Source organism: Apus apus, chromosome 1, assembly GCF_020740795.1.
Source record: "Apus apus isolate bApuApu2 chromosome 1, bApuApu2.pri.cur, whole genome shotgun sequence".
In the NCBI taxonomy this organism is placed as follows: domain Eukaryota; kingdom Metazoa; phylum Chordata; class Aves; order Apodiformes; family Apodidae; genus Apus; species Apus apus.
In genome coordinates this window covers 29,656,573-29,673,834 of record NC_067282.1, presented here as the reverse complement: position 1 = coordinate 29,673,834, position 17,262 = coordinate 29,656,573, and positions in this window count along the sequence as shown.

The following is a 17,262-nucleotide window of genomic DNA, read 5'->3' as shown; positions in this document are numbered from 1 at the left end:
AGGGAGGAAGGAAGGAAGGTAGGTCAGGCAGATGGGTAACAGGAAGATATTCAAAGCAGCAACATCCCCCGGCAACGCTACAGGCTTGGGGAGGAGTGGCTGGAGAGCAGAGAAGGACCCGGGGGTGCTGGATGGGCATGAGCCAGCAGTGTGCCCAGGAAGGCCAGCACCATCTGGCCTGCGTCAGGAGCAGCGTGGCCAGCAGGAGCAGGGAGGTGATCAAGCCCCTGTACTCGTGAGGCCGCACCCCGAGCACTGTGTGAGGTGCTGGAGCGTGTCCAGAGGAGAGCAGCCCAGCTGGTGACGGGTCTAGAGATCAAGGCCTGTAAGGAGAGGCTGAGGCAACTGGGGATGTTTAGTTTGGAGAAGAGGAGGCTGAGGGGAAACCTCATTGCCCTCTACAGCTACCTGAAAGGAGGCTGTAGGGAGGTGGGTGTTGGCCTCTTCTCCCAAGTAAATAATGACAGGGCCAGAGGAAATGGCCTGAAGCTGTGGCAGGGGAGGTTCAGATTGGGCATTAGGAAGAATTTCTATACTGAAAGAGTGGTGAGGCACTGGAACAGCCTGCCCAGGAAGGTGGTGGAGTCACCATCCTTGGAGGTATTAAACATGCAGATGTGGTACTTCAGGGAACGCTCTAGTCAGGTTGTGAGTGATTTTTGCTGGAGTGTGTGTTGGTTGTGTTTGTTTGGTTGAGGTGGCTTTGCTTATTTTTCGTGTTGATGGTTGGACTCGGTGATCTCAGAGGTCTTTTCCAACCATGACAATCCTGTGATTCTGTGATTTCTTTGAGCATTATTTTCCCTTCACCACCAAAACCTCATGGGCCAAAAGGTTGCTGAAGCAGCGTGAACTTGGACCACAGCATGATTAATTTGAAATGTTTTACCTGTCATCAGTATTTCAGCTATTTCATGGCAGCTGCCACCTGACGGACTCTTGGTTTTATAATGAAACCAAAATCTAGTTTAGATAGTTGCTGTCATGTCAGCTCACTGGCAAGATCATCATGGAAATAATATATTTGGTAGTGCTTTTTAATTCATAATGCAAATTCTTCTTGCTGCCGTTAAAAGGCCATGTTTTGTTTTGTTTTTAATTTGCAATTAAAAATGTCCATCAAATGCCAAAAATAACCCCAAACGTCCTCCATGTCCTCCACAAAGATCTCTCCCTCTATTTTCCTAGCAGGTACGACATTAGCTGTGACTATTTTTGCCTATAACATTTTGCAGTCTGATCATTTGTTACTTTGCTGATGTGACAATAACTCCTTTCTATTTTTAATCCCTAATTCTAGCAAGGTGTGGTACCACCAACTTCGTCCCCCCGTTACTTTCTACTCTTCCCCAGCAGAGCTGTTTAGACTGCAGCTAGGGGATCCTGGACATGGGCCACCCATCTGGCCTTCCAGAGCAGCTTTCCTATCCTGTCTCTCTACTTGAATGTAACTGGTACAAATAGTCTGTCTCTGAGCTTTGTAAACTTTCTTCTCTCAGATTTTCTTTTGGAAGGTTTTTTTTGCCATTAGGGAAATTAAAGTGTGTTTCTTCACTAGTATTTCTCAAACACTCTTCAGGTTGTTCTTTCCATCTCTCTGTATGCATTTTGTAGCTTTCTGAATGTCCTCCTCTCACCAGCAAGATATTGCCTAGTTAGCTTGTTATTTGATCTAAACTTTAACCAGTATGTTTTCCCTTTCATATATATATTATATATAGTCAGCTGTCATTATGCACATCTCCTTTTCCATGGTATCTGCAATTGGTTTTGGCTGTTTGTCTTGTCAGTATAAAACCTGCCTATCTCAGCACTGATGCTGCTAAGATTTTGATGTGTTCCTGGCTTTCCTGTCCAAGTCCCTTAGATAACCTCTGTACAATCTGCTCCCATTTCAGAGTAATATGTTCAGAAGGATCCTGCTGGAAGTCTGCTGATGACTTTATTTGGCCTCCTGACATCTCTGTGACATCAAGATCTAAGCATTATTCTGTACATCTTTTCAGTCAAGAATGACTGAAGTAAAGGCATAGGTAGATAAAGTGGGAGCTGTGTCTCAGCCCTCCAGGAGGCTGTTCTCAGGATATGCAGTTGAGTGTGAAGTGGAAAACACATTGTGACAGTGTTGAGGACAGTGTAAGATAGTGGGAGCCAAGCTGGTGCAGTCTCTTCTGGGCTGTGGTTTAGATTTTTTCAGTATCTTTGTTTATGCACATTTGTTTAACCTTAATGCCATGTCAGTATCCTTTGACATAGTGTCTGCAGCTGTCACTAGTGAATTCACTTCTGCATATCATTTCAGGTTATCTATGAGAAAACAGATTTGAAAAGGGTCTCCAGTCCTTCATCACTAAATGGCTTCTCCTCAGATGGTGCAGCATGGCAAACAGTAAAAATGAGGATATTAAACAGAGAAGAAAGGCAGACTGCCACTTCAGAAAATCCCATGTCTTCTGTACTTTTGCCTTACATATTACTTTAACACTATTCCAAGTGCAACACACCCTTCTCCAACACACTTTCTGAATGTTCCCACTATGCAGACAGTACTTTTAATCACTTTACCACTGATTTAATCCAGCGGTGAGATACAATTTCACATTGTCTATCTAACATTTCTTCTGGCATCTGCAAGGGTGGCTGCATTTTCTATCAGAAGGATTTTTGCCTTTCACCCCATCTTCAGCATCTTTTCTGTACTTGGGGAAACATATCATGAGCTTCATCCTATGCAAACACATTTGCAGTAAAGGTTCCAGCAAGAAACTTCCACATTATAGGCAAGCAACAGGTATGTCTTAAGCTTGTAGTACCAAATGCTTCTTTTCCCTTTTTCTTTTCAGTAAGTACCAGTGTGTACTTACTGGGTGCACACTTTTCCAATGTTTCTGTTGTGATAGTCTGAATTGAGGATGGTAGTTCTTAACCTCTTCTGCCTAACAGCTGTGGATTCTACTTCCTGCTACTGCTTTTCACTCTTCTCAGCTTTTTGTATGTGATCTCATCTTCACTTTGGTTATTGAATTATTTGAGAAGAAAGTTAGTGGTTTCTGAAAAAAAAAAAAAAAAAAAGGTGTCTCTGTAGCAGTTAAAGCACTGATTTATTTATTTTTTTTCCAGGAGAAAAAACAAGCATGCTTCTTTTGATACAGTATTGTTAGTAAAGAATATTAGTAATACTTTCTTATTATTTCAGAAAAATGTAAAATTAAGCACACACTACAACTGCTACTAAATCCAGTGAGGTACATGTGTCTGATAGTTCTGACAGAAAGTGTTTTCCTCTTAACACTTTACAGTTAAAAAAGAAGCAGGCATACTTTTTTATAGTAAATTGCACATATTTGTATTATGCCTTTTGTTTTCTATTTCTTTCTAGTACAGATTCATTTTGAACTTATGAAGAGTCTGCTTGTTGGAGAAATTCCTCCACATACAGTTTTAAATTCCTCATGTGGGATTTACTGGCCCTCTGATATTTTGAATTCAGATATCCAGGTAAAATCTGAGGTATAATTGCAGCTAAAGATACTGACTGACAGGAATGTAATAGTTAAGATCTGGCTTAGGGAATACCAAAGCACAAATGTAAATTCAATTTCAGTCAGTAAACAATTCAGTAGAACATTATGGCTTGTCTTATTAATGGGAGCCCCAAGGAGAAGTAGATATATAAATGCTATTTGTTTAGGCTTATGGTTGACTTTCCCTGGGAGACAGGCTTTTCTTTTGGTCTGAGGGAGTAAGTTAAGATCAGCAACAGCAGCTGGCATTCCTAGGATATCATGATCCCTATATGAGCCTTGAAGTAATACAAGTAGAATAGACTTTCTTTCTTGGTCTTAGAATGCAATTCAGGTCACAGTCTTGGGTAATTTGTTAAATTCTGGATCAAAACAGTTAGAAAGAAGCTTTAGGTTGTGTATCAAACTCTTCCTGTGAGGACTATTTAAATCTGTTATCTATAATGATGTAAGAGGAAGAGTCATGGAAAACTGCAATAGATGAGGTTGCTTCTTCTCTTTAAAATACTATTTTAAAGAGCATGGCTTTTAAAAATGCTGAGGAAAAGGCAGTATTTTATTACTGTCAAAGATTGAGTATAGTAACAGCTTTTGGAACAACTGATAAGATTCCCAGCAAGAAGATAATTTATTTCAACAATACATGTAGTTTCTAGGGGAAGAACAGATAATAAAAGAGCCAGAAGATCCCAAACATTATTTCAAATGAAAAAGTAAACATAGATGCTCCCCTTGTCCCAAGAGGAACAGTGAAAACCTTTGTCAATCAGAACTGTAGCACAAGATACTGGTCTTCTAAATATCCTCATTTAATTTTATTCAGGCCGAGTAAATGAAATCACAGAAAAGAGTAAACCTTGAAGTGAACAACTTTTCACTCATTAATATGTGGGATTATTTAGTGATAATTAGTGTCTAAAAGTGAGCCAAACAAATGGAGTCAAAACTCTGATCTTCAGTGGGGTATATAGGAGGTTGAGGTTAAACATCAGAAAAAGCTTCTTTACTGTGAGAGTGACAGGGCACTTGAACAGGCTGCCCAGAGAGGTTGTGGAGTCTCCTTCTCTGGAGACATTCAAAACCTGCCTGGATGCAGTCCTGAGTAATGTGCTCTAGGTGACCCTGCTCTGGCAGGGGGGTTGGACTAGATGATCTTCAGAGGTCCTTTCCAACCCCGACTACTCTATGACTCTAAATAGTGATTATTGGCAAGATCCAATGGGAGACTGCCCTGGCAGTCAACAGAGCCCCAGGAGAGCTGGTTGATCTTCAGGGACAACCTCCTCAAAGCACAAGAAGAGTCCATTCACTTTGCAGAAAAATGAGCACAGACCAGCATGGGTGAAGAAAAGACTCCTGACTGTGCCAAAATGCAGAAAGGAAGCCTGCAGAAGGTGGAAGCAGGGCTGAGCTATCTGGGAAGAATGTAGAAACATCTCTAAAGCAAGCAAGGATGTAAACAGGAATACTAAAGCTCAGCTGGGACTGAAACTAGAAGTGATGTGATGGGCAACAAGAAATGTTTCTTTAGGAACATTGACAGCAAAAGGAAGGCTAAAGAGGCCACTGCTCAGTGGGGCAGGAGAGCTACTGACAAGGAACACAGAAGAAAACAAAGTACTCGGTGGCTTTTTTGCCTCAGTTTTCAGCAATAAAGTTGGCCTGTCAGGTGAGTATTAACCAGAGCAGAGAACAATGGGAGTGCTAAACTCGTGGATATGCACAAGTCTATGGCATCAGATGGGATGTATTGGATGGTGCTGAGAGCACTGGCCAATGTCATTGCAAGCCCATTTTCTGTCATCTTTAAAAGGCCAGGAAAATACAGAAAGTCTTAGTGAATTTTGGGAAAAGGTAAATATGACACCTACCTTCAAGAAGGTCATGAAGGAGGGGAGGATCAGGCAAACTAAAGGCTGGTCAGCCTTACCATTATCCCTGGGAATTGTGTGGAACAAATCCCCCTGGAAGCCATTTTCAGGTATGCAAAGAACAAGAAGGGAATAGCCAACATGGATTTACCAAGCACATGGCATGGCTGACCAGTCTAATTGCCTTCTGATGAGAAGTCTACCTCAATGGATAAAAAAAGGGCAGTGGCAGCTGTATGCCTTGGCTTTAGCAAGGACTTTGCAACTTAGTCTCCTTTTAGCCAGATTGGCAAAATACAAGCTTGATTAGTGGCCAATAAGGTGAATGGAAGATTGGCTGGCTTGCCAGTTGCTGGCTGGAGTGCTGGGAGGGTGTTGTTCAGCAGTACAGAGTCCAGCTGGCAGAGGGACACCCCTCAGGGACCAGTACAAGGGGCAAAACTGTTTAGTGTCTTTACTAATGACCTAGATGATCAGCTGGGGTGCAATCTGAGATACATAGCTAAGAAAAAAAAAACATTATTGTATTTCCTGCAGTAACAGAGGTAGAGACAAGGATAATAGATCTTTGTGAAAAGAACCAACTTCAGTTCCAAAACATATTTTGGAGCTTAGGGAAAAAAATAAAATAAAATCTAAGTTGCAGTAGGGAAGAGAGGTGCTATTCTGAACTATTGATAGTATAGGTCATGGGAAAAAAAAGGGAAGAGCTTATTATCATTGACAGTGACCAGGTCTACAGTGCAGAGCGCTGTACAAAAACTTAGTGAAGCAAACCTTCTGACTTCTGAGATCACTGTCTACAAGACAAATAGAGAGAAAAATGTACTTTCTACACCTCATATGTGGAGAACAAAGACACAGATTTCCTCAGTCTAGCCGTGATAACTATGGAAACTTCATCAGTGTGACTTTATGCAGCAATTTAAAATACTCTAGTGGAGTATCTGTTGGGGCACTCAGCTTCTACATCCTGAGATTTTCAGTCCTTCATATGACCCGGGATAGGTTCCTCTCTTTCACAAGTGGATTTCTGAAGCAAACATCCTGCCTTGGAATAATTTTCAGATTTCTGAGTGCTGCTTCCCATATAACTAGTATTTCTTTCCCATGGGAAATATCGAAGAGGACCTTTGGGATAATTTGTCTTTCTTTGGGTCTTTCTGGATCTCATTACTGCTCTAATTCAGCTCAGAAATTGCCTTTATAAACTACTTTAACTGATTCCTGAAATTTAGAAACTAAGTAGACCTGGTTAATTTCAAACATAGAAAGCTCAAATCTATTTCTAGGAACTTCCTTCATGTGTCAGTAAGAACTGCAGATTCTCAGATGTCCTCTGGAAATCTCTGATCCCTTAGCACTGGGAAACAGAGGCTCAGAGGGAGGGGAACTTCCCCCACATCTTTTAAGGTCTGGGTTCTGCTCTCTGAATGACTTCTTGGTGATTTCATCTCACTGTATCTCGGTTCCCCATCAGCTAATAGGTCCCAGCAGTACTTGTTTTCCTTGAAAGTACTGTAAGGATACATGTATTTGAATGTAGTCTCACAGTGAGTGCAGTAATGTGTTTAAAATTCTTCTCTTTCTCCATTTTTTTCCCCTTAGATCTAGGTCTGTAAGGTGAAACCTCACTTAACAAGTCACAGTGTGCTCCTCTCTCATCAGCCACTTGCTTCTTGGGCAGATCAGAAGGTATAATGTTCAATCCTTTCACCTTCTCCCAGATGATTGTTTCTCAAAAGAACCATTCAGCAAATAGTCTGTGTTCTCCCTCAAGGACACCAAATGTAACAGTTAATAGTCCTCTTACACTGGGAAATTCATCCCCTATACCACATCTCCATTCTTAGTCTTAGCCCCACCAGCCCCAGGTATTTAGTTTTGAAAAGTAATGTTATGTGGCTACATTTTAGCTGCTGTTAGTTGTGAAGGAAGCTACTTTAGACTTGTGGGATTTGAAAGCTGGGATTTTGTTCAGTAGCAATTCCAAAGGGAATTTGCTTACTTTCCACTTGGAATCAGAGAATCATAGAATGGTTAAGGTTGGAAGGGATCTTAAAGATCATCACATTCCAACCCCCTGCTATGAGCAGGGACACCTCACACTAGACCAGGCTGCACAAAACCTCATCCAACCTAACCTTGAACACCTCCAAGGAGGGGGCTTCCACAACCTCCCTGGGCAACCTGTTCCAGTGCCTTACTATCCTCATCGTGAAGAATTTCTTCCTGATTTCTAACCTAAATCTCCCCTCTTTCAGTTTAAAACCATTTCCTCTTGTCCTATCACTGCCCTCTCTGGTGAAAAGCCCCTCCCCAGCTTTCCTGTAGCCCCTTCAGGTACTGGAAGGCCGCTATAAGGTCTCCCCAGAGCCTTCTCTTCTCCAGGCTGAATAGCCCTAATTCTCTCAGCCTGTGTTTATAACAGAGGTGCTCCAGGCCTTGGATCATCTTCATGGCCCTTCTCTGGACCCTCTCCAACAGGGCTATATCTTTCTTGTGCTGAAGGCACCAGAGCTGTACACAGTATTTCAGGTGGGGGTCTCACCAGAGCAGAGGGGCAGAATCACCTCCCTGGCCCTGCTGGCCACACTTCTTTTGATGCAGCCCAGGATGCAGTTGCTCTCTGGGCTCCAGCACACACTGGTGGCTCATGTCGAGCTTCTCATCTAGTACCACCCCCAAGTCCTTCTCCTTAGGACTGCTCTCCAGCCATTCTCCCCCCAGCCTGTATTTGTGCCTGGGGTTGTGCCGACCCAGGTGCAGGACCCTGCACTTGGCCTTGTTGAACTTCATGAGGTTGGCACTGGCCCACCTCTCCAGCCTGTCAAGGTCCCTCTGGATGGCCTCCCTTCCCTCTTGGGTGTCAACCACACCACACAGCTTGGTATCATCAGCAAACTTGCTGAGAATACACTCAATCTCACTGTCCATGTCACCAACAAAGATGTTGAACAGCACTGGTCCCAATACTGACCCCTGGGGAGTGCCATTCCTCACCTGCCTCCTCTGGGACACTGAACCATTGACCACAACTCTGGGTGTGGCCATCCAGCCAATCTCTTATCCAGTGAGGGGTCCATCTGTCAAATCCATGTCTTGTCAGTTTGGAGATGAGGATGTTGTGTGGGACAGTGTCTAATGCCTTGCACAAATCCAGGTAGGTGACGTCAGTTGCTCTGCTACCATCCACCATCTCTGTAGCCTTGTCATAAAAGGCCACCAAATTGTTCAGGCATGATTTGCCCTTAGTGAAGCCATGCTGGCTGTCACCAATTTCTTCCTTATTTTCCATGTGCTTGAGCAGAGTTTCAAGGAGGATCTGTTCCATAATCTTGCTGGGCACTTGCCTGAAATACTCATTTTATGCTGCTTCTCTTTCTCCATTGCTTTTAGGAGCTTGTTCAACTGGTTTAGACCTGGATACTTAACTAGCTGACCCCAAGCAGTTCCCAGCCTAAATGATTGACTCAATGAAAAATGAGTTTTTCAATTCACATCCATTTTGCTCCTTCTACAGAGACAGGGATCACCCAAACATATATGTCATTCCAAATTATTGAGAAGCAGAGACTTTACAAAACAAGCATGTTGTAAATTTGCTTGGAAACTCAGCAACCATAATTTTAACTACTGTTTTCTTTGCTTCTATTTCCTGTGGTGGTTGCATGAATGTGATTTTTATTACTGGGGTCCTGAGAGCACTGAAGAAGTGTTTAAAAATTTTCAGACTAGCAATTTTTCTCTTGCTACAGAACACACCATATAACAACAAACTCACAAAATGCTAGTAATTGTATTGTCAGTTAACTGAGACCTAATAATTTACAAATTAACTCCTTGAGATTTTTTAAGTCAATATCAAATGCACTTGCAGAAATATCTGTGGAAGAGCAGGAACAGAATAATGGGGAATTGCTTAATTAAATTGATATATTTCACACTTTTTCAGTGTGAAATCTAACAGAAGAGCAGCTGTAGTTGTGCTGACCAGAGGCCCATCCTGTTTGGAAGATGAGCTGTAACCTAAATTGGTAGAAGAAAGAACACAAGTATTTGGCAAGCAGCTCCAGAGAGCACCCACTAGCATCTAGCAGTCTGAGATCCTTACAGTTCTCTGGCTAGAAATGTCTATTCTCTCTATGCTAAAGATCTCTCTTTGGTTTCATGAATTAGCCCAATCTTTGAAGAGTCCTAATCTATTTAGATATTTACCTATTTGGAAGACATGCTGTAATTTTTTTATGATCCCTGTTGCCCCTCTCTGTACCCCTTATAGTCAACCTCAAATACTTCTTAAACTACTGCTGATCATTATTTTCTCAGTACCATAACATAAAGATCTCATTCCCACGGTGTAACTGTCAGTTTAGAGCACATTATTCTGGATGTAAAGGTAGAGTTGACTTTTTTTTTCCCCCCAAAGAATGTGTCTCCATACTTTTTCTGTTTTGAACTTTACCTGCCATGTCCAGAGCCATCACAGAGTATCATGTGGCCTTTGCAATCAGTTATCCACTGTGCACACTGTCACTTTTGATATGATTTTTTTTTTTCTTGAGGCCCCTGTGGGACTCACTGGTGTCCTGCCTCCATGGTGAAGCCTGATTATTGTCTCTTGGGTGTTTCCTGTTCTCCCAAGGGTTCTGTCACCTTGCAAGAACCTTCTTTCTTAACTTGTGGTTAGTTTCTCTTGAGCCTTTGATGAGGGAATGTGTTGATACCCATACACGCTGACTCCCTTCACAGGATACAACCATAGGATGATTTGTGTCCTTTGCATAACCTCTGTATGGTTTTCTCTTTTGCTTCATTATCTTTTTACTGACAAAATATCTTGAGGCAAATCTTCTGACACATGACTGTAAGGAAGTCTGTTGACATAACAGGATCCTTCCCAAGAATCTCCACTGTGAACACAGATTATAAAATAAAATAAAATAAAATAAAATAAAATAAAATAAAATAAAATAAAATTTTCCTGCTTATGTATTAAGATCCCATAAGGAAAGATGTCTGATTCTTTGTTCAGACCCAAGTGGCAAAGTAGTCATATTTAAAATATATCACCTTGCACTTTTTAGATAAAGCCCAAACAAGTCCAGCACTTGAAAAATTCCAGTGCCTGGCCACGATGAATTCTAATTTTCCTCCAAAACCACCTAAATTTTTTGGTTGCATTAGTTTTTGATTTTACATTCTGATAGAAATTTGGTAATAAAATACTAACACAACTACAACCATCACCTACTTTGCATGGCTTTGTACTGGTTACACTGTGATATAACCCAAGCAATTCAGAGGCAATTACTCCCAATTTATGTCCTGCAAACACTAATATGTGTTACTTTACACGTGTAAACACACACACTGAATTTGAATAAATTCAAATAAAAGAGTTTGTCAGCTTTTCTTTATCCTGAAATGAAGATTTGCATCTGAGTGAAAATTGTTAAGCTTTTGTGTAGTCAAATAACTCTGGACATAGTCAATTATGGTTTGCAGAACTATTGTTAGAACTCTTTTCATGGTCAGGTAACATGGTATGTCTGTGATTAAATTACATTGAACAGAGTAAGATTCAGTTTTGAATGGCTGTGCCTGTTGCCAGTTCTCTCACATCAAAGCTGCAGATATATCAAAGAACTTTACTGCATTATATAAAATTTCCAAAGACCCTCTTGCCATATTTCAAGGAGTTTCCTCAGAAATTTATACAAAAAATTTGAATATATCTATTTTTCCCCCCAATATCTCTGCTTTTATGGCTTGAAGTGCTGGATGGGTAAGCTAAATATGTTCTCTTTCAATGGTCAGTGCAAAGTATGCCAAAACAGGAAAATCTGGCAAGGAGTTTTCCAAGGAACATAAGAAATTATGATACCCTGGGGCCTACAGTACACTGTACAGTAGCCTCATACGACAGCCATGAAGCTGGTCAAAGGGCTGGAGCACCTCTCCTGTGAAGACAGGCTGAGAGAGTTGGGGTTGTTCAGCCTGGAGAAGAGAAGGCTCCAGGAAGACCTTATAGCAGCCTTCCAGTGTCTGAAGGGCTACAGGAAAGATGGGGAGGGACTTTTTACAAGAGCTTGTAGTGAGAGGACAAGGGGTAATGGATTAAAACTGGAAGAGGGGAGATTGGGGTTAGACATTAGGAGGAAGTTATTTGGTGTGAAGATGGTGAGACACTGGAACATATTGCCAAGAGTAGTCGTGGAAGCCCCATCCCTGGAAGTGTTCAAGGGCAGGATGGATGGGGCTTTGAGCAACCTAGTCTAGTGGGAGGAGTCCCTGCCCATGAAGGGCCATTGGAACTAGATGATGTTTAAAGTCCCTTCCAACCCAAACCATGCTATGATTCTATGATGATTCTATGATTCTACAGAAGTAAAACTGAGCAGATTTTCAATCCAGGGATCTTATCTGGCACATTTCACCCCATGGTGCCTCACAGGTTTGTAGCTAAAACAATCTGTTTCCATTCATTTGATAACTTCTGAAAAACACACCTTTGTAGGCTTTCCTCTACATGGTATAAAACTTAATGAAACCTTAAATTGCAGGAAGGTTTTGAAAGGATTTTTTATGAACAGCTGTCCTACCTTGATATACATTACAACTGTAAACAAGAGCGTGTCAGCTGTAAGCTCCATTGGAGGAATGCATTTATTTTGGTTTTGAGACGGAGAAATAAAAAAGGTAACAAAATCCATTTTGTTTTTTCCTGCAGTATTCTTTGTGAAAGAAAATACCACCAATAGATGGCACTGTGGCTCTGTGACTCAGGTGTTCTTTACGGGTGTGCAACTGTGCAATGCTGTTTATTTATGCTACTTACTAATTTTAATCTTACAATGCAACTTCTTAGTGAAATTCATTTTGATTAGTGCTATTGCAAGTAAGTTGTTTCTCTGACGGAAATATTTTAAGCTATATGTACTTATCCAAAGAGTGTATCTTTTCAGTAGAAGAATGGCTGTCCTCAGAAAAAGGGTGATTGCAATGGCTCATTTTGAAGTAATCTACTGAGATAGCTAAATTCTGCAACGACCTCTTTGTCCAGAAAGATGTTTAAAATCACTTTAATCTTCAAGAGACATTGTACTGTGGATATCTATGGAAGATTAAACCAAACCAAAATAACTACTTGAGACAAACCGTTGCTTTATAAAACAACTGATGGCATTTAAATATTTTAATCTGCTTTACTAGCAGTGGGATCTGACAAAACAATAAAGCATTGGAACACCATTTTACATTAACATTTACAAAATACAGCAAACATTTTTCTCTATGTATTTACATAAGCAAACATATATTCAAATATATTCAAAATAGAATCCATCTCACCATTTGGCAATAATTACATAAGTACAGTGCATGGTTGGCTGGATGGGATAGATACATAGGATTTTTTTTACCCTGAAGTGTATAAAGTATGCACACCAGCTTAGGAGATACATGGTGAGCTTTATGTCTTTGGACATTTTTTCGGATGCAGTCTTAACAGTAATAAAACATTGATCCACTGGAAAAACTGTTGATTGAAACATTTTTTCAGACAAAGCAGTTTTTTTGGGTGCAGATATGACAAACTGACTCAGCATGCTTTTCCCCTAACCTCTGAGCTAGTCTGTGTGAATGTCTTCTCCTTTTTTTGTCTGGGAAATTACAGAAGTTTCCATTTTGGTCTGGTGCATAATGAAAACACATATTTTTTTGCAAGATGGAAGCGTTGCTCTGAAGCTGCTCATTCTAAGCTGTAGTGTTCATCCCAAGCGTGGGCCCAGTGCTATGAATTCTGGTTTAAAACAGCTGAACTTTGTCATCTGTCTGCAGAATAGTGACTCTATTAATTGCTATCTGGTGATGAACGACCTCCCGCAGATCTGGCATGGTGGGTAAAACAAGACCAGACACTGACTGTCATCCTCACTAAGGCAAACTACACAAAAATCTATTAACATTTTGGTGCGAGGTGGCAGAATCAGGCCAAACTGTGAGAGATGTCCATAAAGAGCTGGAGATACTGGTCTTTATCTGCTGTGCATTCTTGGCTTTGAGAGGCTTCTTAGGCAAGAGCTGCTGATCACTCAATAAAACTGCCTGAGTGCTCGCAGTATTAAAATGTCAGGCATCAGATATCCCTGCTTACAAGCAAAAAAAAAAGTGTTATCACAGAATCACAGAAAGTTAGGGGTTGGAAGGCACCTCTGAAGATCATCGAGTCCAACCCCCCTGCCAGAGCAGGACCAAAAAAAACTCAGGCAGGTCACTCAGAAAGGCATCCAGATAGATCTTGAAAGTCTCCAGAGGAGACTCCACAAACTCTCTGCCTCTTCCAGTGCTCTGTAACCCTCCCAGTAAACAAGTTCCTCCTCATGTTGGGGTGGAACTTCCTGTGCTAGAGTTTTAATCCATTGCCCCTCCTCCTATCACAGGGCACAAGTGAAAAGAGGTTATCTCTGCCTTCTTGATGCCCAGCCCTCATGTATTTATAGACATTAATTAGATATCCCCACAGTTTTCTCCTCTCCAGACTGAAAAGCCCCAGGTCTCTTAGCCTTTCCTCATGAAGCAGGTGTTCCAGTCCCTTAATCATCCTCGTAGTCTCCGTTGAACTCTCTCAAGTAGATCCCTGTCCCTCTTGAGCTGGACACAATACTCCAAGTGAGTTATGTTACCTCCAGCTATCACTTAAAGAAATGCTGTCCTCTCTTAGGCCCAAAACATAGGTTTTATTTTAATAAGCTGGAAAAAAAATAATTACTGTTCAGAGTCATCTTCTAATGAAACATTAAGCAAAAAATTGAAAACCTCTCTGTTTGTAGTGCAACATTCCCTGTCAGTATTTGCAACCTGAGCAATTTGATATTGTGGAAAAGGAACAAAAGGTGAAATGAAAGAGGAACAAAAGGTGAAATGAAAGAGGAACAGGGGAGACCGATTTGCTGTGCCATGTGGGTGAGATGCAGATGGTAGGTGGAGAGCATAAGCAGTGAACATTAAATGCTCAGTAGCAGTTTATCAAGTGCAAGCTGGTGAAGAAGACTGCACAGTCCGGCAACCAGACCCTCAGGAGGTTTGGGAGGAACTGAGCTTTGGAGAAGTGCAGGGTGCCATATACATTGTACTGTATGCAGGCAGGCTCTGCTCCCTTGTGCAAACGAGCAGTAGCACCTGAGCTGTCTGTCCCAGCTGCTTCTTTCTTTTGCAAGGTCAGAGAAGCTTGCATCAAGATGGACACAAATTGCACAAAACATGACAATTCCCTCCACTGGTGGAAGCATGCATGTTTTCTTTCCCCTCACAGGTGGGTTTAGAGACCTTCGGTCCTGTGTTGGTATTCATCATATGAAGGCAGATCCTGAGCCTCAGACCTCTTTACTCACAAGACTTATAGGTTTATGACTGCCTACTTCTTCTTTAGGGCACCCATTCCCAAGGGTGAATCCTCAAAACCATCACTCCAGTTGTGGAGAGGAGAAAACTGGGCACCAGGAGGTACCCTGGAATCAGGAGATGCCCTGAACCACTTGTGCTCCAGTAGTGCTCCATCCCTTGCCTGCCTGGCCTGTGTGATACAAGCTGGTCATTGTCCTTAGCTCAGACCTGCTGATGTAGGGTCATCACTGCTCCCACCTACTACTACAGTGGTTGTCATGCTTAGCTGTGTTTAGCAGAGTCCCCCTGAAATCCTTTCTGTGCCCATGTGGCACCCCTCACACAGAGCTGTGCAGGAGCAGGGTAGGCACAGGGAGGGAGGGGCAGCAAGCTCATTTTTCCTTCTGCTGAAGCTGTTCAGTTTGGTTGTGGTGATCACGTGTACTGAAAGCCAGAGAGACCATACAAACCACTTTGGTGAGCACAGCATTTATATCATAGAATCATAGAATCATTAATGTTGGAAAAGACCTCTAAGATCATCAAGTCCAACTGTCAACCTGTGTCGACACCATGCTCACATGCTCACTAAACCATGTCCCGAAGTGCCAAGCCTGCACAGTTTTTGAACATCTCCAGGGATGGTGTCTCCACAACTTCCCTGTTGCGATGCTTGACGACTCTTGTCAGTGAGGGAAATTTTCCTAATACCCAATCTAAACCTCCCCTGGTGCAACTTGAGGCCATTTCATCTCATTCTATCACTTGTTACTTGGGAGAGGAGACCTACCTCTACCTCACTACAACCTCCTTTCAGGTAGTTGTAGAGTCTCCCCTCAGTCTCCTTTTCTCCAGGCTCCCTCAACCACTCTTCATAATGCTTGTCCTACAGACTCCTGATCTATCAAGTGGTCCCAAATTCCCAATTCTGTGGGGAAAACCATTAATGGCCATGAGCTGATGGCATCACTGCGATGGGGCTACAGCATGACTCTTTGACCCGGGTGTGGAGGCTGAAGACCATGCAGTGAGCCAGTGTCACCATGTGAGCTCCTGTGTAACCTGTGTACAGAGACTCTGGCCTATCCCACGTTGGAGGAAATGGCTCATAAAACTGGCAGATTTAGCTATTTCACTGACAAGAGAACAAAAAATGCAGTTTCTTGGAAATCAGCCAAATACCCAGCCGAGTTTTTAAGCCCTCTCAGTATTTTAAGCTAGAAGTCTTCCTATTCCAAAGACCCCCAGCTGATAGTCTAGAATCAGCTTCAGTTTCTCTCTGTCTCTCTCTTTCTTTGCCTTGGTGGAAATTGAATTGGTCTGTGGAAAATGAAGACCTTAAAGAGAAGGACTGTTGAAAGCACTGTAGTTTGGCTTCTGGGTAGGGCGTGGTTTATTTCAGAGTGGACAGGATTTGAAATTGGAATACATCCTTCTCATGATTATGGATGCAAAATTAATGGAATAAATCAAATGCTTGGATTTAGGTTTTGCAGGTGGATGCAACATTTCTATTTCTGCTCTCCAGCCAAGTCCTTCTGGCTATGGTGAAATTGCCTGTGATGCCCAAAAGGAAACAGTTTCATGATTAGGCGTTTCTGTCGAGCGATGTATCTGATGTTCTTCATGTAATGTACTCTGTCCTTGGAGCTCTGTGGGTGAAATACAGTGCCACTTAGAAGTCCTGTTGTTTTTCAAGTGGGTTCCATTGGCTCATACATATTTCATTAAGGCTGAATTCTAATAGTGCAAGCTACCTACTGTTCCTGAGCAGTCTACCTTAACAGCAAAACCAGGGAAAACAATTTTGAGCAAGTGTGAGTTTTCTAGGAATTCTGGCTCTACAAGCAGTAAAACAAACCCAGAAGGGAATCTTCATAATGCCCTTTTCAACCCAAGAGGAATGGTGAAAGAGAACCTGCTGCAACATTTTATTGAAAGATTTACTCATGCAAAACTTCCACTGACGTTACTTAAATCAGGCTCGGTTTGAATCAGACACATGGATGTGGAAACATTCCTGAAATTATTTAGCAACACTGTGCCTGATTTTCCACTCCTCTCTCACTTCACCTCCCTGTCAACAGCAGTGGAAAGGAGCAGGGAATCAGGTTCAATAATTACTTTTGAAAAACTTACTTTCAAGTTTTCAGCTGAACAGATGAAAATTCTAAATAGAAATAAAGTGCAAGACATGAAATAAAGATTAAGAATGATGGTAGAAACAAAGGATCATTCAAGTATAATTTACCTTTGAAGATCACTAATTTGAACTACAGAAAGAATAGCAGAAAAGCCTGATAACATTTCAGAGTGGTCACTCAGAAGAAAAAAGTAGCCATAAAAACAGTTACCAGAATGTCCATATAATTAATCTATACAGGTTTTAATAGACTTTCTTTTTTAACTTCTCTAAAATTTATTTTAAATATATACCAGTAAATTAACCATAATTTTATTTAAAATTCCATAAAGTGCTC